Genomic DNA, 22,275 nt, shown 5'->3' on the forward strand with positions numbered 1-22,275 from the left:
CAATTAGATAACCATATCATCTCCTTCAATCTCCTTGACGCTTTCCAATCTGGTTTTAGGAAAGGATGCAGCACCGAAACTGCTATGCTCAGTATTACTGATGATATTCATCGCTCTCTTGACAAAGGCGAATACTCCCTCCTCATCCTCCTTGACCTCTCTGCAGCCTTTGATACTGTCCACCATCCCACCCTCAAAGACCGCTTTGGGTTTGAGGGAACTGTCTACCAATGGTTCACCTCATATCTGCAAAATAGATCCCAACAAATTAAACTCAGTCACTGCCTCTCCAAACCCCAACCCGTCTCCCTGGGTGTCCCTCAAGGTTCTATCGTTTCCCCAACCCTATTCAATCTATTCATGGAACCACTCACCTTCATTTTCAAACAAGCTAATATCAGTTACCACCTCTACGCTGACGACACAACTATATTACAAGATAAAAATCCCACCATGACATCCTTCACCTCAATGATACCTTGAATAAAGTCCAAACCTGGTTCCATCATAACCATCTCAAAATGAACCCCCAAAAACTGAAATCATCATTTTCACTCCCAAAAATAGTTCTCTCCCTATCCAACTCTGGATCAATGATATTAAAACTCTCAACTGCTCCCTCTCCACCGCTAACTCTGTCAAATCTCTGGGCATCAGCATTGATCAGAATCTTACTCTCATCCCTCACATTAAAAATGCTGCCAAAGGTGCTCTCTTCACCCTTCTCCACCTTAAAAAAATCAAACCTTTCATTCCTGCTGATGACTTCAAAATCGTGGTCCAATCTCTTGTACTTTCCAAAATTGACTACGGCAAGCCACCCTTGTAGGCACCCCTAAAAGCCACCTTGCCCGATCAAATCTGTTCTCTAACCTGGCGGCCAGGCTTATCTCTGACTGTAAACGATTTGATCACATCTCGCCTGTCCTCAAAAACCTCAACTGGCTCCCAATTGATGGTCGTTCCATCTTCAAGATGGCATGTATCACTCACAAAGCCCTTCACCAAAATACCCCCTCCTACCTCTCTGATAATCTACAAAAAGCTGGCTGCTCCAGATCCTTGAGAAGCACTAATGCCCTTGTCCTCATCCCCCGGAGACTCAAATGTAAAAAGACCCAATCACGGGCATTCTCTGGGAATGCTCCTACGATTTGGAACTCCCTCCCCAAAGATCTTCGGTGCAACCCCTCCTACCCTCTCTTTAAAAAAAGACTCAAGGTGCTTCTTCTCAACAAATATTGGGGCACCTGACGTCGCTGAAATGACAATGTACTTACTCTGTAATTCTTCTCAACACACGTCTTCCTTTGTTATTTTCACCCCCCCTCTCCTTCTTCCCTTCTCTCTCCTACTCCTCAATCCCCCCTCGTCTCCCTTACTTATCTCTTAGTTTCCCTCTTTCCTCATTTCCCACATATAATTGAAATCCCTTATCCTATGTTTAGTTTAATTCATTTTGTAATTTGTTTTTAATTCATTTTGTAATTTGTCTCTACGTTGTTTACCTATCTGTAAAGCGCTCTGATACTCTTGGGTCCAATAGCGCTATATAAAACCTTTTAAATAAAAATAAAAAATAAAATAAAAAGGATATTAGGTCCCAAAATAGCAGACTATGAACTCGCAACCTTCCACAGTTCTTGGGGCAAGTACCTGAGCTAACCCTGTGACATAATCAATAACTATAAAAGGGGGTAAAATGAACATGGATGAGCTGTGCTGCCGTCAAGAGGAGACCCTGATATTGATTAATTATTTGCTGTGGGGGAATAATTACCCCGGCAGCAACCACTTCTGCTGAATTTCAAGAGCTACTTGATAGCCTACAAGGGAACACACACTGATCGTCCTTCCCACTGCAAGTGCTCTTCCCAGCCCTACCCTGACGAAGACCCCAACGTGAGGAACATATCACCCTCCCTATCTCAGGGGGTCGAAACGTAGACAATCTACCACCTATTCACAAGCTCAAAGAATTGACTAACTAAAGCAATATGTACCTTTGAGCTATGTTCATATATGGGAACAACTGACCTATATTAGGCTGGAAAGGTCCAGTTCTATGTAACAATAATTGTGTATATGTCACCATACCTTTACCCTGTCCCCCACCCACCGATTCACTACCATTGACCCTACCCTTCCTTTTCTTAACAATGAGAGCACTGTAAATATTTAATGCACTACGATTGATTGGAGCAACTGTGTTGCAAATCATTAATGCTTTAACTTTATATTGCATTTAATGCCTGCATAATTCATGGAATTAAATTCCAGTTTTTTCAATCATATTGAAGTTCTAAGCGGTGAATGCTTTTTTCAATATATGTGTTTTTCATAAAAGTACTACCACGACCACCACTATAGTATTCAGCAACAGGAGAGCCAGGTGGGTCCTTCTAACATATTTCCCTGTGGATTTAGCCCAATCTTCCATTATTCTCCTCCCCATTTCACCTGCTGATGTTTAGTAACCGCAAAACCCCTGCCCATTAAAGGGCCCTCCCGTCACCTCAGTCTAGAGTGGCTGCTGCCAGCCCCTGGTCCACCAGGCTGAGCAAACATCAAAGACAACCTCTATGTTTCTCACATCCCTTACCCAGCTGAAGGCCTTCACCAACACTAAAACCACCCACCACACAGCCTGAGTGGACAGTGGCAGAGACCCTTCCACTAGCTGTGGCTCCTCTGGGCACTCAGTTCCCAGTTCTCCAGTGAGATCCGGGACAACTTTTGATTCTCGACCACTGTGGTCAGGACAGTGCATCAACCACCAGTTCCCATTCCAGGAATGTTCTTGTCAGCTGGATTTTATGTTCTTCGGGATCTTCAATGGATTCCTACTTTCCTGCCTGCGTCTTATGGCCTCAGGTCCCACCCTCAGGTCCTGCTATAATTGGGTAATCCTCATCCAATAATGTAGCTTTGTGGAACTTCTCATTAAACAAGCATAGGCAAAGCCAATAGGGTTCAACTACCCGACTTATTGGCTTTGCCAATGTTTGTAGCCATGTTACACAGAAGTGTGGCTGCTGTGCAGCATGGTTGATAGTTTTAAAAAACACTATCAAGAGGTCAGCATCTACTGCGTAACAGAGATCTTTTTATTGTTACCTTTCGGCCATACTACTGAGCAGCATGGCTAAAAACATTGACAAAGTCAATACCTCACACAGGGGAGGCCTATTGGCTTTGCCAATGATTTTTTTACTTCCTAGCAACTTCAAGTCACTGGAGGATGTCCTCTGGTCAGACATACATGAAAGCGGAATTAAACAAATGCAAGTAGTTGCCAGATACACAAGAAATCGCTAGGAACTCCCATTCTCCCGACACCCAACTTTGCGTTGATTGGAAGGTAGATATAAATTAGCCAGAATCACACCATTTGATTAAGCGGGGAAGCTGAGAGTGGATCCCTCGGTTCTGCTCATGCTCTAGGCTACAACCTGGGCACCGTGCCCAAATCAGAGTCTGTCGCTTCAACACCGATAAAGGTTTAATGTCTGGCGCTCCTGCGCGGTTTGTCATCTAAGGAGCCCAACCACGCCCAAGAATACATTTAGAAAGAAGTCCCGGAAGCAAACATTTTCCAACACAGGGTACAGGGACAATCAATGGATACACACCTTTTATGTACAACAATGAATGGATACACACACAAAAGAATACCAAAAGTAGGCCAAGCACGATACAACATGACGCTTTGTGTACACTGTAACAAGTTTCAACAAAACATTTGAGTTAGCACAGACGTACATTCTAGCTAGATATATGGAGTGACAATACAGAACACTACAAGAAACAGTTCTAAAAACACTCCTGCATCGATAAGACCAGCGACTGACTCCTGGTGAGTTAAGGATTGAATTTACAAGAGTTACTATTAGTAACTTGCCACCTGTTTGTGGAGATCTTCAACAACGGGGTAGATTTTTTTTTACAGAAAGTAACAAGGAATTTTAAGATGTTATTCTTTAATTAAAAATATATATTATTTTCTCATTAAAAATATCAAAACACATTCCTCTGACTCCTGTTCACCTCGGACCACCACAGTAACAAGGGACAACAAGCCTACACTAAAACTTAACATTAAGTTTTAACATTTTTTTTCATTTTTATTCTTTTTTTCCCAATTTAGATGTAACACTATCATTTGTGTTAAATGTGTCGCAGTCTTAGATCGCTGTTAAATATTACTTTATTTGTATTAACATGTACCGCCCTACCCTCTTCAATTTCCTTTAGCCCGCCTATTTTGTAGTAATTATTCCTCATTTTGCCACCATCCCTTACCCCACCCACATTAACTACTTAACCCTATACCTACATGTGTGGACATCTCTGCCACGAGGGTGTAGATCTCTGTACAGAAAAGATAGGAAAGGCACAGATCTCCGGCAAGAGGTTTGTGAACTGCATTTTGGAGTCCGTAAAGTAGTACCCGTAGTGTACTTAGTGTGTCAAAAATCAGAGTGAAGGGAAGGAAATGGCCCCCCTGGCTGCTGTTTGAATTCTAAAATACAGCAATAATTAGGGCGCAGTGGGCTCCGGTACACTGCACCTGCTGCACCAATGGAAGCTACGCCCCTGTGCTACTTTACAAACGTCAAAATAGCTTTTGAGACTAGGCCTCTTAGATTCTCATTTACAAGAAATCTGCTTCAAAAAAACAAAACAAACGCAAGGTGCTTGTCCTCCCTGCTTCCAATTCAGGCTGTGTTCTGTCAGTGGAGGGAATAAATGAAGATTTTAGTAAATCCTTAACAAACCACTCGTCCCCTCCATTTCCTGTCCTATGGTTAATTCATTTCATTACTAAACAAACCAGAGGAGGAAGGGTCGGAGGGAAAAATAATTTAAGACCTACCCAGGGTGGAATCCCCTATTCAATCAATTCACTCCCTCTGAGCTCGGTTGAAGGCTACGAGGCAACGACCGTCAGAGCGGGCCTCATTTTATCCTGAGCACGGGACCAGGAGAGGTGAGGTATGCTCCCTGTACAACGCAGATACAACCGACACTGCTTGATACAGAGGACTAAGAGAAACATGTATGACACAGTTGTATCCTTTGATTGATTTAGTTACGTTTTTCACTTTTTTATGCAGTAGCAAACGTTAAGGACTGTGGCCCTGAAAAAAGCCGTGGGATTTGTCTCCCTTGAGGCTGAAACATGTTGGCCGTATATATGCAGTTATATGGTTAGACTGCATCTTTGCACTGTTCCTGTTTTTAGTAAGGGTGTGATCAAGTTATATTAAAGTTTTGTATTGATCTTCTATCCTTTTTTAACCTCACTACACTATATATTTTTTTGCACTGCACCGGACTCCATCACAATCTTAGCTCGCATGGTCTTCACTACTTCTGGAGATGTGACCCAGATAAATATAGGGTATGGACTAGTCTCAATGATCATGGGACAACACCATTCCTACGTGGATGACCAAATGAGAATACATGATCTACATCTGACGTTGATGGACATCCAGTTCTTCTCTGTATGGGTCTATTCGACATTTGAAGTGAATTCCAATACATGGGTTGCCTAGGTTGGCAGTTTATGAGTTAGCTAAATGGTATACAGCCTCAGCAAGACCCACTGACATGGTTAGCAGTGTGTTTTGATTTTTTGGAGCATGTTAGGCCCAGATATAGACCCCCATTGTGTGGTTTTTGTTAGTAATTCATTTCATTCCCTGTGCAATTATTATTTTTTTTAAATGTATTTATTTATAAATCAACAAGATTTTTCAGGCACGGCTTAATTTACAGGCAGGAGTGGATCCAGGAAAGTCCTACTTTCAGCTCTTTGAAGCTGCCAGCACTACTTGTCCCTTTTTCTGAGCCTTTCTCTCAGCTGAAATCCATGATATTGTCATAAAATGCAGGTCTGGGTGTCCCATGAACCCACCCATACATTAAATTATGCTACATAAAGGTCTCCTCCTATTGAGTACCTTGTTGACAGATGTCATCAATCGTGTTCTTCAGCCAGGCCTGATCCTGAAGGAATTAAAGAGGGCATTGGGCGCCCAGACGTTTAAATTGAAAAAAGCCACTTTAATAGGACAGGTCTGTATGTCAATAAAACAAACCAAAACCCAGCCTCTCTCATACATCAAATGTACCTATCCCCCCCTTAAACCTCACACATATCCCAAACACCTAATTGGTCCTACCTATAAGAGAGAATGATTTGGCAACAAGAGGCCGGCCCTCAGACTCGACACTGCACTGCCTCTAACCTATCACATCCCTTAACACTGTAGGCAGTGCCATCAGCCCAAAAAAACAGGGTGGGGGCACTCCACTGAGTGCCCATTGTGAAATTCCTCATTAAAAAACAGAACAAGTCAGATCCTTCCATACTCTCTAGTTACAGACCGATTAAAGGTTTTGCTGACAGTAGCTATTCTTTTACAGCAGCTTTTTGTGTTGCAGTTTTATGTGGTGCTAACTCAGCCAGAAGGTATTGGAGCACTTTACCTGAGCACCAGTTATGTTACGCAAGGACACATTACATTTTGATTTTTTTTGGGCTCGGGGAGGTTAAGTGATTTGCTCAGGATCACAGGACATCCAGCTGTGGCTGAGACTTGAACCAGGTTCTCCAGGTCCAATGGCAGCAGCTCGGTCCATAGTGCCACATCCTCTCCCATATCTGTGGTGAGGTTGGTTCTTTTTTTAGAAAAAATCACGTTATTCTTGGCTCTCCTGGTCATAGAATGGAATCGGCCATGGTTGAAGGCAGGCTATGCACAGCCTCTGCGTGGAGCACAATCAGGGCCAGTTTCCTGAGCTGCCTGATTTATCAGTGGAAATTAACACTTTCGACCAGTGCTTAATTTGAGCCGGTGGTTGATGATGGGGCACAAAGGCACTTACTTTAGGGTTCGGCACTTGCTTTTTCACATCAGATATTCCCCAAGAACAAGAGGGAAAAAAACTAAATCGGAAAGAAGGAGGAAGAAAAAGACAAAAAGACGTCACAAAGGGAGAAAGCAGGATCCTGCAAGTCAGAGGGCCAAGCATATGCTTATCTACTGCATAGGTGTTGTTGACATACGATGCCAGGTCATTGAATGAGTCACTTCATTGGTTGTTAAGAAAAAAATGTATTTTCTTGGGCCATCATACTTCTTGGCACAGTAAGGATAAACCTGAAGCATACGTTGCACCCAGATGGCCTTCAAAAGGTGGGAACAAGGCAGGCAGAATCTGGGCAATGTCGAGAGATGCTTCCTATCTTGATTTCCTCAAAGCAACCAGTCGGGCCAGTCATTGAGCAGGGCAGAAACTTCGGATTTAAAAAAAATAAAGACAAAAAACTTTGGTAAAAAGTAAAAAACTGTGATGTGAAGGAGTATTTGAGTAGTGGGCACCATAGTGTGGGCTTAAAAAATATTGGTTAGGAAGAGAAATAGACAGAACTCAAGAATATAAACAGAAAATAGGAACAGCAGAAGGTTATTCTCAAAGTAATAAATACCACTTAAAAATATGAACTTTTTCCATGAATGTTTGTACATATGAGTGCTGCTTATTAACCCTGGACTCGTGCACTCACACCCAGTGGATGTCTGCATCTTGCAACTGCCTTTTTCAGTCAAATCTCACTCTTCTTTAGGTCGAGCCTAGGCAGCACGCATGCGCTGTCTGGAAGACCTGCAGTAATCACTGAACTAAGTGTAATCCCGTCTGCTGCTTGCCATTGGTTCACTCCTGTGTTGCACTTCTTTCCTGGCTTCTTATTGGTTGGTGCTCCCAATACTTAATTTTTATTTTATGCTGAGGAACACCGGCCTACTAAAGTTTAGTTACGTTTTCATTGTTTATCTTTTGTGTGGAGAACTCTTTTTAGGTCGAGCACAGCGAAGGCCCTCTTGTATACTTTAGTATACCTATTTGCTTACTGAATATGTGGACACGAGTCAGACGCGCGCATTTTCCGTCTCGGATTTGGCCTCGTGAGCGCGTGTTTGCTGCTGGCATGAGCTGTGAGCATGTACGGCGCCGTCAGCAGCGTCTGTTCTCGCGCTCACCCATGCTTTCACTTTTGCGACGCCACATGAGCCTCTCGCAGGCACCTTCACTGCCGCCGACCTCTTCCCCACAGTGCTTGTTGTCAAGGTCAAGAGGCCCTCGGATTCCATCCCTAAGAGAGGCGCTCCGGGGATTGTTTTATTTCCGCCGACGCTGCGGCTAAAGGATGCGCCTGCTTGAGATGCCGGTGAGGAACCGGGATGAGTCCAATATAACGCCTTGAAGTGGTGCAAGGTTTTCATGGTTTAAAACCCCCTTAAGTAAATAAATATCAAATCAACAGAATATATGAATAAATAATATAACAATATGTCACCCTGGTGTTCCAGTATTTTAGAAAGTGACTTGCATATACGTGTGCGTGTTGCGGCATCATTTTTCTTTGATTAATGTGTTGGGAAGGTGGAAGCAAAGCGAACAAACTTGGACCACTTGTGCGACTGACTTTTAACAGTCATAACCCCTGATATTCATTGAAAACTGAGGGGCAAAGTAAAGTTGGCAACGGAACGCTGATTTCTATGCGACAGGTGACTTGCTACTTTCGGGAATGACGTCAGTTGTTTCTAATTAACCGGGCAGATCGCGTCGCCTGTAGTCCTCCTGCAGACTTCTCACATCATTTCTATTTGCTTCAATGAGAAGTGAGAGCGGCTCAGGGCACGGGGCGCTCTTGCCTTTTGCAACACTTCAGTGTAAACACGTCTGATGCCAATCTCGGCGCACGGGGCCTCGAGAGGGCTGAAAAGTAACTCTGCACAACCTGCCTTTGGGATGACATTGCAGTGTTTAGCATAATCGACCAACGATTCAGAGGTTTCCACTGCAGAGCAGAGTCTGCTTCAGCTTGTGGATCAGTGCTGTCCGTAATTCGAATATGTGTGTTTCTTTGTTAGGTTAATGTGGCATCGTCAATGAGTTGTCATTGATTGTTCTTGTTCTGTGACAAATATTCTCTTGCAATAGAAAGAGTTCTCGGTGTTCCATAGTTTAACACACGCAGGGTCACCCGCACAATTGCTAATATTGGATGGAAAGATAATTGTGACGGGTAAAGCAAACATCTTCATTGCAAGATAGAATGGAATTGCCACAAATTGAGATAAAGGTCTGAAGCTGAGAGATAGTAAAGCCAACATGTACTGTGAGCACTGAATTTCTTACATTTTTTTTATTTATTTAGGAGTTATATGTACTGCTGGCAAAACCTGAGGGATATCAGAGCACTTTACAGCAATGTTTCAACAATTTTGAGACAAACAGGGTACAATAAAAATACAAATTCGAAAGTCTAGACAGATTTTCAGTCAGTCAATCTCAGAGGAATTAAAAAGATAACAGTTTCAAGAGCTTAGTTATTCTCATGCCGCCTCCCCCTTCACCTCAGCCTCCAGCGGACCCAGCTCACGAGAGGCCTTCCATCAGTGTGCAGCTTCTCTCGCGCTGTCCGTCACTGGAACCCGCATATCACATTGCCCAAATAATTTCAGCTTCATGACTGACATGTAGCATCACTCAGGAACAACACCACATCACTCGGGGACACCACCCCATCACTCAGGGGCACCACCACGTCACTGAGGGACACCACCACGTCACTCAGGGACACCACCACATCATTCGGGGGCATCACCACATCACTCGGGGACACCACCACAATACTCAGGGGCACCACCACATCACTCAGGGGCACCACCACATCACTCAGGGACACCCCCACATCACTCAGGGACACCCCCACATCACTCGGGGACACCCCCACATCACTCGGGGACACCCCCACATCACTCGGGGACACCCCCACATCACTCGGGGACACCCCCACATCACTCAGGGACACCCCCACATCACTCAGGGGCACCACTCAGGGGCACCACCACATCACTCGGGGACACCACCACATCACTCGGGAACACCACCACATCACTCAGAAACACCACCACACCACTCAGGAACACCACCACATCACTCGGGGACACCACCACATCACTCGGGGACACCACCACATCACTCGGGGACACCACCACATCACTCGGGGACACCACCACATCACTCAGGGACACCGCCACATCACTCAGGGACACCGCCACATCACTCAGGGGCACCACCACATCACTGAGGCGCATCACTCAGGGACATCACAACATCACTTGGGGACACCACCACATCACTCGGGGACACCACCACATCACTCGGGGACACCACCACATCACTCGGGGACACCACCACATCACTTGGGGGCATCACTCAAGGGCTCCACCACATATCTCAGGGGCACCACCACATCACTCGGGGGCACCACCACATCACTCGGGGGCACCACCACATCACTCGGGGACACCACCACATCACTCAGGGACACCACCACATCACTCAGGGACACCACCACATCACTCAGGGACACCACCACACCACTCAGCCCAACCACACCATCACTCAGCAGCACAACAGCATCACTCAGCACCACAACAGCACTGTCCTTGCTTGCTACCAACAAGCACTGCCATAGCCAATAGGACTCGCATTAGGAAAGTGAAAGCATTTCTCACACTGTTCATGGATGCCAGGGTTCGTGCAATTCGCGTTTTTGTTGGGGGGAAGGCGCTTCTGGTTGTCTTTTGTGAAGTGTTGTGTTTCTTATTTTATATACTGCCTTGCCTGCAGCTTATACCACCATCCGGCTGCCTCTCTGGACAACGTGGCAGAAGGCGTCAGTTGCGGCCCCACCGGAAACAATGACTGCTTCATATATGTTGGAAACTTGCCCCCCAACATTCCCATTTCTTTTTGGAAATAACAGTTTTTGGCGAGCAAGAGGAGTAAGCTTTACTGTTCTGCATGGAAAAAAAGTACATACCTCCCTGTATTCATGAGCTTGTCCTGCAGTTGAAAATAAAAAGATTTGTACTCTTACAGGGTTTCAATTTCTTTCTCCTCACCTTGATACGAGAGAAGCACTTTTCCTTCTGTACTTTTCAGGTTGCCCTGGGGCACCCACCAGGAAATACGCACCGCCCCCGGACATCTTGGGGACAAGTGCCCATTCTCTGTTGTGTAGAGTTGGCATAGCTCAATACATTAAATGATGCACTACCCACCCACCGCCCACCCCATTCGGGCCTATTCTTTGTCCGTCCGCGCTTCTAGTAACCCGCCATACTGCCCCCGCCCCGAGGATAAGGACGTAAGAGTCGGTGTGGAGTGGATAGTAGAGGTGCGGTACCTCGCTTAATTTCTCCACTTTGAAGCTGTGCGCTTTCTCATATCATTATAGTGGAGTCCTGGCCCCTATCAATTTGGATTTTGGGTCATTTTAGATGGAGGTTTTGCAGCAGTTGCTATGTGCCACAGTGTTTCTCCGTTTGTAAGAGCACTGAACTCACCAGGTCAAATCCAACGCATCTCACCTAATAACATGACCTGAAGTTATCTCTAAATATCCATTATGTGCAGCAAGCCTCCACCAGTTAATATACCCCACTTATGTTTGAAGCCCACCTCACCGATTGCTAGCCCCATTGGGCTGCCTGCCCTAGCCCTCTATTTGTGTTGCAGTCACTCGCTCTGCAGCCTGTACACTCATGTATTGCAGGTTGACACGCCTTAATCTGGTGTGTGCCCCTCACCCCTTGGTACAGAGGTTCCGATGCCCCCTGTGGTGCTCATGCACAGATGGCATACGCTACTTGATACCCCCGAGTGCTGCAGTTAAACCTCACCTGTGATGTATACTCTTGAGTACTGCAGCTTAGCTAACTTGATGCACCTACTGTGCACTACAATTACCAGTCCAGCGGATTATTCCGTCTTCCTGCCCACTGCCCCCATCTCCTGTTTTTCACTGTCATCTTTGACGTGTAGTACTTTAACTTGACTTACCACAGGTATATGTCCATCCCATCCATGCCACAAACACAAGGCCCTGCTTCTTTGAATAGGCAACTGAGAAGGTGGCACATATGCACTGTTTTGGGTTTTGCTTATTTCAGCACATATTTGCCCCTCCAGCTGTTTACTACACAAGAAGAAACGTAGTGCAAAATAAGTTAGCTCTATCTTTAAGAGTTATTTGTGGAATAGGATTTCACTGTTAAAATATTGATCACTTAAATAATTTACACGCAAAATGTGTGCAGCATTTCCTTTCACAGTCTGTTTTCTATGTTTTCGGCCTGGTGGAAAAATCTTTCTGTAATACGGACTGGATAACATCTGTTTTTTCCATTCTGTAGTGTCAAGAGAGCAAAAGAGGCTACAAAAGTAGTAATGCTCCCTTTTCATCAGTGAAACGTTTCTGAGGGATGGCCTCTGGTAAGGTAGCTCGGTGGGTTGATCAATGCTAAGCGACCTCAATTGTTTGAGCTCTTACATAAATAAACATGTGTGTCCTTCAGGTCCCAGACTGGAATCCATTCTAATTGGCTCCGCCTTTTATCATTATGAGGAAAAGCAGAAATATACCCTTGGTTTGTGGACTGTTATTTAACTGCATGTGCTATATATGTGAAAAGCTGGTATGGTGTATGATGTACACTTATGCGAGTGGACACCTTGCACCAGTCCAGACAACCATTATGGTGATGCAAGAGGTCTTAGACAACCTTAGAAAGCTCGCTATGTGGTAGCTGTGGAGAGCAGCCTGAAGGTTTAGTCCAGAAGGAGTGTAAAGCAGCTTGTTTGACCAGAATGCAATCTTATGGTATAGATTAAGTGAAAAGAACCACACCAAATATTTATAAAAATATGTATTTATTATAGAATACTCTCTTGTATGTTCAAATATCTCAAACACTGGAAAAACACAATGCACACAATACTTTAGTTAGAAACACAGTAAATAGCACAATATACACAGTGGACCCCAGGTGGGACCAACCCATATATTAAGAAAGTGGTATAAGAACCACAACTCAGATCAAGACAGTGTCGGGAGGACGTAGAATTGCTGGGGACCCACAGAACCACCCATGGTAGGGACCCCACTGAGAGTGTGTGCAGTTTGGTAACACAACTGCATGCTCCGTACAAGTCTATGTGCAAGTGACGGTTGGATTTTTAAAGATTAAGAACCCTTCCTAGCGGACCCTGAGGAAACTGCTTGGAAGACGGAAGGTTGGAGAGTCACCACACCCATGGATACCCTAGTACCCACATTACCTACACCAGGGACTCCGGGTGCAAAGGGGTGAAGTAGTGCCGGCAAACCAATGGAGGACTTCAGGATAGTGCCGCTGCTGAAAGAGGAGAAAGTGTCCGTGGGAATCCAAACGTGGATTGTTGAAGAGGAGTACCTGAAAGCAAAGGGGACAGAGTCTATGTCACTCTGGAGGGACCAGGAGACTTGGAAGATGAATGCCCTCCAATGTCGGGTGATTCAGGGAAGATGGCGAAGACCTTGACTCTGCAGCTGCAAGGACCAGGCGATGCTGAGGAAGACCAGGACCTTGATACGAGCTGCCCCCCATAGGATGTAGAATGCAGAGGAGTTGGTGTCCGGTAGGGAGCACCAACAAGCCTTAGCAAATGCAGCCCATGCAGGAAGTCAAGAAGGTGTAAAATGTCCAGCAAGGTTCAGGGGAATCACCACAAACAGTGCAGTCAGGGCAGGCCCCAAGCAATCAGGGGAGCCCAATGGAAACAAACGTGACCCTCAAATGGACCCACAGGCCGGAGGCACTGCAGTCGTGAGAAGACCTCTAGCAGCTCACCAAAGGAGCAGGCCATGGTGCTCACGAGGTGGTGTGGCTGAAGATCTTGGTGGAAGGAGTTGCCAGAGGTTGGGGCTACTTGGAGCTCAATGCACTTGTTGCAAAGTGGCCAACAAGCTTTTGCACTTGCAAAAGAACGCGTTGCACAGGGGTTCAGTTATTGCACCCCCCACAAGGGATACTGGCCTCAAACTCAGTAAGATGACAGCTCAGGCCTCAACGGGCGTAAAAAAACACAACCTGTGTTGTTGAACCCTTCGGAGTCCGCAGGAGCTTGGGATCAGAAGACCGATCAGCAGAGTTGAGGTGCATGTGAATGCAGGGAAGTGGCTCCTTCCCTTCAAGGGAGATTCCTTCAAGTGTCTTTGATGCTCCACAGGCCTTAGATGGGTTCTGAATGAAGCACGGGTACGGACGAAGCAGCAGACAAGCAGGGGGATTAAGTTGGGTCCTTACGAAGTCCAGAGTGTCCAGACGGTTGAAGAGTAAGTGGTATTTAAGTGGAATTGAATTGTGTCCCACAATGAATCTAGGGACCTACACCCAGGTAAGCCCTTAAGTAGCCTAGGGAAAGGGTTGGGATGATTCAGGGGACCCCCCCCAGGGGAGGGTCTGGACAGGGGGAGGGGTCTCCCATGAACCTTTGTCCAGTTCCGTGCCAGAGCTGGAGCCAATGGCTCCCAAGAGTGGTTTGAACAGGACTATGCACAGGAACACCAAATGTGCCCCTCGTGCAGACTTTCTGGCGCTAGCAGGGGCACCCACCTGGTCCCAATACACTAAGTTCTGTCTGGGAGGTGGTCACCTTCCTGTGACAGGATGCTTATTGTTCTGCCTTCCCTTGCTCGAGCTTGGCGCAGCAGCAGGAGGGCAGAAATTTGTCTCTGGGCGGCAGCAACCATTTTGTGTTGTCCGGGTCAAGAAGGCTGGTACCAGGAACACTGAGAGCTTAGCGGAGGGCTGTTCCAGTGCTTGGAATCATACCTCCCACACCGTTAATGGTGTGGGGGTATGACTGCAACATGTTTGATACCAAACATGATAGGATTTGTGGCAGCCATTTTCTGGATGGTCATCGTGCAATTACGCGAAGCCCCTCTACATAGTATATGGCTTCTTCACTGACATCCCGGGAGAATGGACTCCGTAGGCTGCAGGGGTGTCCTGCTCATGCAGGGGCACCCTCTCACTTCGAACTAAGCACCCTGCCTTCAGGATTGCATAGGCCTGCTATAGGGGGTGGCTTAAAGGTTTTCATTGCAGCGACCCTTAGATATAGCAATCCTATATCTTAAGTAAGTGGTGCAAGCACCTACTCACACAGGCTGCAATGGCAGGCCTGTAGTTTCATTTTGAATGGTGTCCCAAGGTGGCATAATACATGCTTTAGCCCATGAGAGACCTCAGAGGTACCTGTGCCCTGGGTACCTTAGTACCACATACTAGGGACTGATAAGGGTACCCCAGTATCCAATCTGGGATGTACCCAAGTACTGAACACAACAATGTAGGGAAAAAGCAAATAAACTGGGGGGTCCTGATTAGCAGGATCCCAGTCAGCCTATTCAAAACACAGCTTAGTACCAGGCAAAAGGTTGGGGTAACCATAAGAAGGATGCTACCTTCCTACAATATATATATATATATATATATATATATATATATATATATATATATATATATATATATATATATAGCTGTCTCCATCCATGGAATAAAGCACTTCATCTTTTTGAAAATCCTCGTTTGTGGTCTGTGCCTGTTCCGTGCCTGTGCGTTGTTGCTGGTACTCAGGATTGTGGATTCATATATATATATATATATATATATATATATATATATATATATATCGGGAGCACTCGACCAGCAGTACACGCCAGGATATTACAACACCTCCGTGCAATTGTTAACAACGACAGTGCATATCCTGTCGCCAGGCATTTCAGAAAAGTACAGAATAACAACTTGGAGTGCCTGAATTACTTCGTGTTGACTTCAGTTGCCCAGCCAAGAAGAGGGGGAGACAGGGACAAACTTTTGCGTCAAATGGAGTCGAAAATGATATTAGAGCTTGATACCAAGGCACCGAATGGGCTCAATACCACAGAAGATCTTTATCATTTTCTTTAAATTGGTTTGGATAATTATTACTTGATGGATTCGTTTTTAACATTGATTTTGCTGTCTTTTTTCGCTCTGTAGATTCATCTGTGTAGCTTTCCGCCTCTCCCCATAGTTGATTCCAGTCATTTTTCCCTTCCCTTTTTTTAATATTATTTGCACTGGGGGCTACTCAATTGAGAATGGATTGTTTTGTTTTCCATTTTGAGTTTAACGCGTGGTATTATGGTGTTATCAGCACATTCAGGAAAAAAGCATAGAGATCTACCAGACGGGGTGCAAATCAATGAGAGTAATAGAGCTGCCATCGTTATTCGATGTCCCTCATAGTCTGGTTAGGAAGGACAGGGTTGCCATCAATTAGAGATGTCCCTGCAGGATTGTAAATAGTGTTCATTTGGTCTTTACAGTACTTGTATTTATATTGCATGATTTGCACAGAGTGTACATGTTTACAAATTTTGCATTTTTTAACATGTGTAGATGGTAATTTTTTAGATATAACAATTAATTTTGTATTGGAAGTTTTTAAGTATTTATACTTTTATAACTGAAATTGCCTATTTTGCACAAAGTGAAAGATTTATAACTTGCACGATTTTGCACTTTAAACTTTGCACTTTTTCATACCAAACTGTTTAGACCAGAACTATGCATTTATGCAGATACATTCTTGTTCCCAGCCTTTGAATTTATTCAGAAATACGTATGTTTATGTTTATTTTCATAGACTTACATTTTATGAGGATTATGATTATGTCAGTTATGCACTCAGCGATAAACAGAATGACCGTAATAGTATTTCTTCTATGCTCACTGATGTCACATGGTGTGCCAAGCAACTTAAAAAACCAGGCATTTTGGGTAATGTGTGACTGTGAACAAGGGCAACCGCCCGAAACGCGTCAGTCTCGTTTGCTGCCTTTGCCTAAATAAATGAGAACTTGCCTAGACTTTGGGACTCGTGTCGCCTTCTGTTTCTGGGGCTCCAGATTGCAGTTGTCGTGTTCTGTCTGTATATATATATATATATACACACACACACACACACACACATATACATATATATACACACACAAACATTTTTATGATTAACCTTTTAATTTTGTCTTCTTACCCTTTACAAAGGGGTTAATATTAAGAAGGGATCCGTCTATTTTGAATGCCAACATGTATTGACAGCAGCACTGTAGTACATAGCTCACATCTTGTTCTTTTCTATTACAGGAGGCATTTATGTTATTTTTAGGTTCCACCTCCTTTACACCAGCGAAGCGTGACAACCAATTAACTTAAGTGCTCCACTATTATCATATCATGTTAACAAAACATCACACTCCTGTTTTACATGCAAGGATTGAGACTCCTCTTCTCCAACTAACATTGCACCGCATAAGCAAAGCATAATATGTGCTATAAAACACTCTTCTTAAATAAAGTTCAACATTTTGTTTGTGAAAAAATGTTGTTAGACTTCAAACCTTCATATATCTGTAGAGTTTGCATTCAAAGAGGGAAAACACAGGCCATAGAACATTTTCCATCACAATAATTTGTTATATATTTGCTATAAATCTTTCACTGTCATACAACACAGGAACTAATACTTTATTTCTTTTAATATCTCCTGTAATTACTATCATTTTAACAAACAATATCTAACCGCCCTTTCGCACAATCACTCTTTCTCGCTCGCTTACTCTCTCTCTCAAGAACTAACACTATTTCTTATTCTCTCTCTCTTATTTCTCTTTCTGGCACCATTTCTCCTTCCTCTGGTTACCAATATTTCTATTCTATTGCTCGCCTCAAATACTAACTCACTCTGTCTCTCACATATTTATTTCTTTGACCCTACACAAACCCTCTTACCTCACTGTTTCATTCTCTATCTCTCACCTCTATACCTTTATGTATATTACATAATACTAATTTCACATTCTAGGTTATATATAAATAGGCAGGAATACTTATAACATGTTGTTATAACTTTTCAACATACTACACAGCAGCAACACTGCTCTCAAACATACCACACTATCACGAGCTCATCTCGAAATCCCACTGCCACATCTCACACTATCCTCGCTCTATACTGCCTGCTCACACATCCTACCTTCCTGTACCTCCTCAGACTGTCTGGTAGTCCACTTCTCACCACACCCTCTAGATAACCCTCCAGCGCACCCCTCTATATCTCTCTCGTATTCTCTCTAATCCCTCTCTCTCGCCCTCTCACGCACTCTTCCCACCTCTCTTATATAGTTCACTTCAGGTCTTCAAGCAGAATTTATTTTCAAAACTTTTTCAAGGTTTCCGTCCCACAAGCCCACGCTCTCCTCCTCTTCTTAGAGTCCCTTCTGCGTACACAGGCGCTCCTTTTTTATGTGTCTGCTCGCCCCTTCTTTCTATCTTCCTCACACACTCCTTTGCTCCTCTGTCCGGAGTTCATTCACCACTTCATGCACAAACGACTATCCATCTTCCTTTCTATCCTTTCAGTACAGCTCTCACCCCCATCTATTCACCATACTACACAATTTCACTGCACAAATACACTCCATACCTCACAATTCCACAACCAACAATTCCAATGCCATCCACATAATTCTACAACACTTACATCCTCTCCACTCCAAACCAAAACACATAGGTAAAACAATTGTCATTTAAAACGCCAATAACTCTAACTCTTGCAAATTCTAGACCTATTGCATTGCAAATGCTTGTTTATAGAGCTTTACAGTGTCTCAACATGCTCTGAAGAGGCAGTAAATAAGAGAGTACCCTAAGGCTTTATAACAATGCAAAGAAACAAAACAAATAATCCATATTAATCTAGCCCTTAAGGGCGTCCTACGTGCCACAGCACATCTCATTCAAGGCCTGAAGAAATATGGTCCCATCCCCCCCAAATGGTGGCAGTCCATTGGCTCCCCTTGCAGGCTCGCACCCTCTTCAGAACCAGCTGCATTCAGTGCCTCATCTGAGCTGCTGGGGGCCATCGGCGCTCATTTTTGGGGACCGGCATGTATTTTTGGCCATCAGACATTTACCGAGAACAACAGAGGGAAAAACAGACAAAGCGGAAAGATTGGGGAAAAAAACTGCCACACAGGAAGAAATGGGGAACCCGCACGGGTGAGTCAAAGGGGCAGGGAGCGTCTGCTAGTGGATGGAAGAGCCATGAGGTCGAATCAAGACTATGCAGCCTTGGTATTCAGTGCGCCAACATTTAATTGCACGGACTGCAGGCTTCTGAGCCTTGGGCACTGGTACTCATTCTTTTACAAATTAAGCGCTGACTCCATCATTTTACAAAGCCATCACGACCAACACCCTGCTTATCTTGAAGACAAGTGCGCCATCTCTGGTCGTTCCCGGCACACGGGCAGGCAGAACACCATCAGACTGCAGACTAAGAACAGTTAAAAAAAAACAAAAAAAGGCAGGAGGCCTTTTCCATCCATGCACCGAGGATCTGGAACAACGCCCTGTATCCATCCGGACCGCACCCACCCTACTCAAGTTGGGGAACAAGTTGAAGACTCCCCTCTTTAACCCTTTGGATGTGTCGGATGCCTCCCGGCCATCCGACGTCACGGTGGGCGTGTGCAGAGGGCGGCCAGGGGTCGTCCGAACCACGCCCACCTTTTATATTCACCCGCACCGCAGCGGAATTTCCGCAGCGGAATTTCCACAGCGGTTAAAGGGTTAAAGAACACTGCATCAACAGTCCACACCTCGGCTTCCTCTCCTGTTACTCGTAGACTTTAAGCTCGCCTTAGACCATGTACAGCGCTTCTCGCTCCTTTGGGTAGGTTTGCGCTATAGAATTAACACATAAAGCAAACTGGGTGGCATTGTGAGCAAAAGAATGATAAATTAAACCCAGATCTGTAGGGGGAGGGGGGTTGAAATGTTTCAGCGCTCTGTCCATCACCTCCTTGTGTTTGCTTTGTTCGCCCAAAGTTGGCAGGGTATGCCCAGACGTGGGTCTCAGGCTTGCTGTGCCACTGGATTCAAGCTAGCCTGGCTGGGTTTCACACCAAAACCGGTCCTAGGATGCTTGTTTCCGGTCCAAGGAGGACCTGACCTGGACTTCACTGTTCCCATGAGGAACAGGGTAAAGACTGATTTGCATATGGCCAGATCTATCCTAGGGTGGTGAAGTGGGCAAAGGAACCATTAATTAAACACACTGGGGGGGAGTGGTTGAAATGTCTCAGCGCTCCGTCCATCATCTCCTTGTGTTTGCTTTGTTCGCCCTAAGTTGGCAGGGTATGCCCAGACGTGGGTCTCGGGCTTGCTGTGCCACTGGATTCAAGCTAGCCTGGCAGGGTTTCACACCAAAACCGGTCCTAGGATGCTTGTTTCCGGTCCAAGGAGGACCTTACCTGGACTTGACTGTTCCAATGAGCAACAGGATCAAGACTGATTTGCATATGGCTGGGTCCAAACTAGGGTGGTGAAGTGTGCAAAAGAACCATTAATTAAACCCAGATCTGTGATTGGGGGTGAGGGGTTGAAAAATGTCGGCACTCCGTCCATCATCTTGATGTGTTTGTTGTCATATCATACCTCTAGTACTGAAAGTCAAACTGCAACCCCCAGAATGCAAAGAGGCAACAGTGACACGCATGACAAGTCCGCCTAGCAGCAATAAACCCATTTGTCAAAACTTGTTCAGTAGCTCGGCATCTTATCCAGCGTTTCATGGCCGCCAAACTTCGCTCAAAGAAAACCCTTTTCTCTAGTCCAAACAGTCAATAATTTGCTGTACAGCCCCCTTAGTTTCAAAGCGCTAGGCGTTACTCTTTTCCGTCTCGGGGGCGCTCGTTTTAACTGGTGTCCAGAATGATGAAATGCTGAGAAGCCACACCTGCGCTTCGGGTTTCAAGCCAATATGGACAACAGGTGTATGAAATCAAATAGGGACCCTTACCGTCTACGCGGGTGTGGGGTCTGAAAACACAGCGTCGTTCGGGAGCAGCGCCGAGAAGATGCAAGCTGCAGGGCTAGCGCCTCTTCCAGTGTCTCCCTAGACGACACCTGTGCTCGAGCCAGCCCCGCAGGGCGCGTCGATCCCGCCCTGGGAGGAGGAACTTCTTATCTTTCGCTGGAAAGTGGCCCAGTGTCATGGCTGACCCCTTCAGCCGCTCCTGTCTTTGTACAAGAACATGTTGCATTCTGGGACTTGTAGTTTGGTCTCATTTGACATGACAGGACTGGCTGAAGGTGTCCTAGTAGCAGGTAGGTTTATCTCGGAGCAAAACCTAAACAAATGTATACACGATTCACTGCACAAAGCGTCGCGGGACGAAGCGAATCCTGTGGAGTAAACATTTACCTTGCAAGAGCGCCCAGCCTTGAACGGCACTCACAGGAGCTTCAGGGCGCTTTTAGTTTGGTCTAAGACGATTATACCGGGAGTTGAGCTTCGTGGCCTTCACCGCAGAACCGACCCCGAAGGTCCCTACAGCCCCTCGCTGAGGTTTCGCAGCGCTTTATCCAAGCATCGGCGCCTTACAGAACCGGTCGGCGTACATTTCCTGAAGAGAGCCACTTCCCGGACGACGTCCCGGCACAGCCTGGGCAGCTCCCGCCCTCCCTCTCTCGAAACTGGCTTCACAAACAGGCCTCCCTCCGGGGACGACGCCCATCCCGGGCGTATGAACACTGGCGCCACCCAAGGCAGCAGCACCTGCACCTTAACAACCTGTGGCGAGGGCAGCAGCGGGGAAGAAACCGGCCCAGGAGCACACGGTGCGTCAGTCCGTGTCGCTGTGCTAACATAGGACAGTGACTCATTTCAATCGATGTGTGTGGTTGGGGGGAGATTGTAGGGTAATACTACAACAGCTAAATGAAAGGACCTTCTACCCCAAGGTAAAAGGGTCTGCGAATAGTGACCTGACGGCGGAGGCGTAGCTTCGGGGGTGTTACATCCGCCTTAAAAATGTATTTTGCAGCAAATAATTGGGTACAGGTGCTTTCAGTGGGGTATGGCGAGGTATATGTCGGATTTCATCCTGGAACTTTACATGCCCACAGTCACTATCACACTTTCTCTCGTCTCAGTTTTGGAGGCCTTAAATCTTGGTTAGTTCGTAAAATATTGTGTTTTAAGTACCCCTAACAATCTGCACCCATTCCCACTGCCTCTTAAGCCCCCCTCATGTTCTGCTTCTCATATAATGTATTTTTACGAGCTATGCTAGTATGATTGTTGGGGAACCTGACCCCCCCCCCCCCCACCACCCCCCAATCTTGCTGACCAAGCTACGCCCCTGCCTTGTCGGCATATTGAACTCTCACGTTGTTATATGTCAAGTTGGTAGCTCACCCAGTTCTTTCCCCCTTTGCAATAACCTACTGACATCTACACATT

General features: G+C 45.5%; 1 protein-coding gene across 2 annotated transcripts in view; it reads right to left on the reverse strand.

Moving 5' to 3' along the window:
• LOC144799820 (calpain-5-like) overlaps nt 1–21,580 on the reverse strand; it is a 127,915-nt gene extending 106,335 nt beyond the window's left edge. Inside the window, exon 1 of one of the 2 annotated variants that reach the window (XM_078671391.1) lies at nt 21,235–21,580. The gene's annotated coding sequence lies outside the window, so the exon portion shown is untranslated. Of the gene's footprint in view, nt 1–20,829; nt 20,966–21,234 lie in introns of those variants that run through there. The other variant, XM_078671392.1, reaches the window with a different exon arrangement.
• Between the last annotated feature and the right edge of the window lie 695 nt (nt 21,581–22,275).

Source organism: Lissotriton helveticus, chromosome 12, assembly GCF_964261635.1.
Source record: "Lissotriton helveticus chromosome 12, aLisHel1.1, whole genome shotgun sequence".
In the NCBI taxonomy this organism is placed as follows: Eukaryota; Metazoa; Chordata; class Amphibia; order Caudata; family Salamandridae; genus Lissotriton; species Lissotriton helveticus.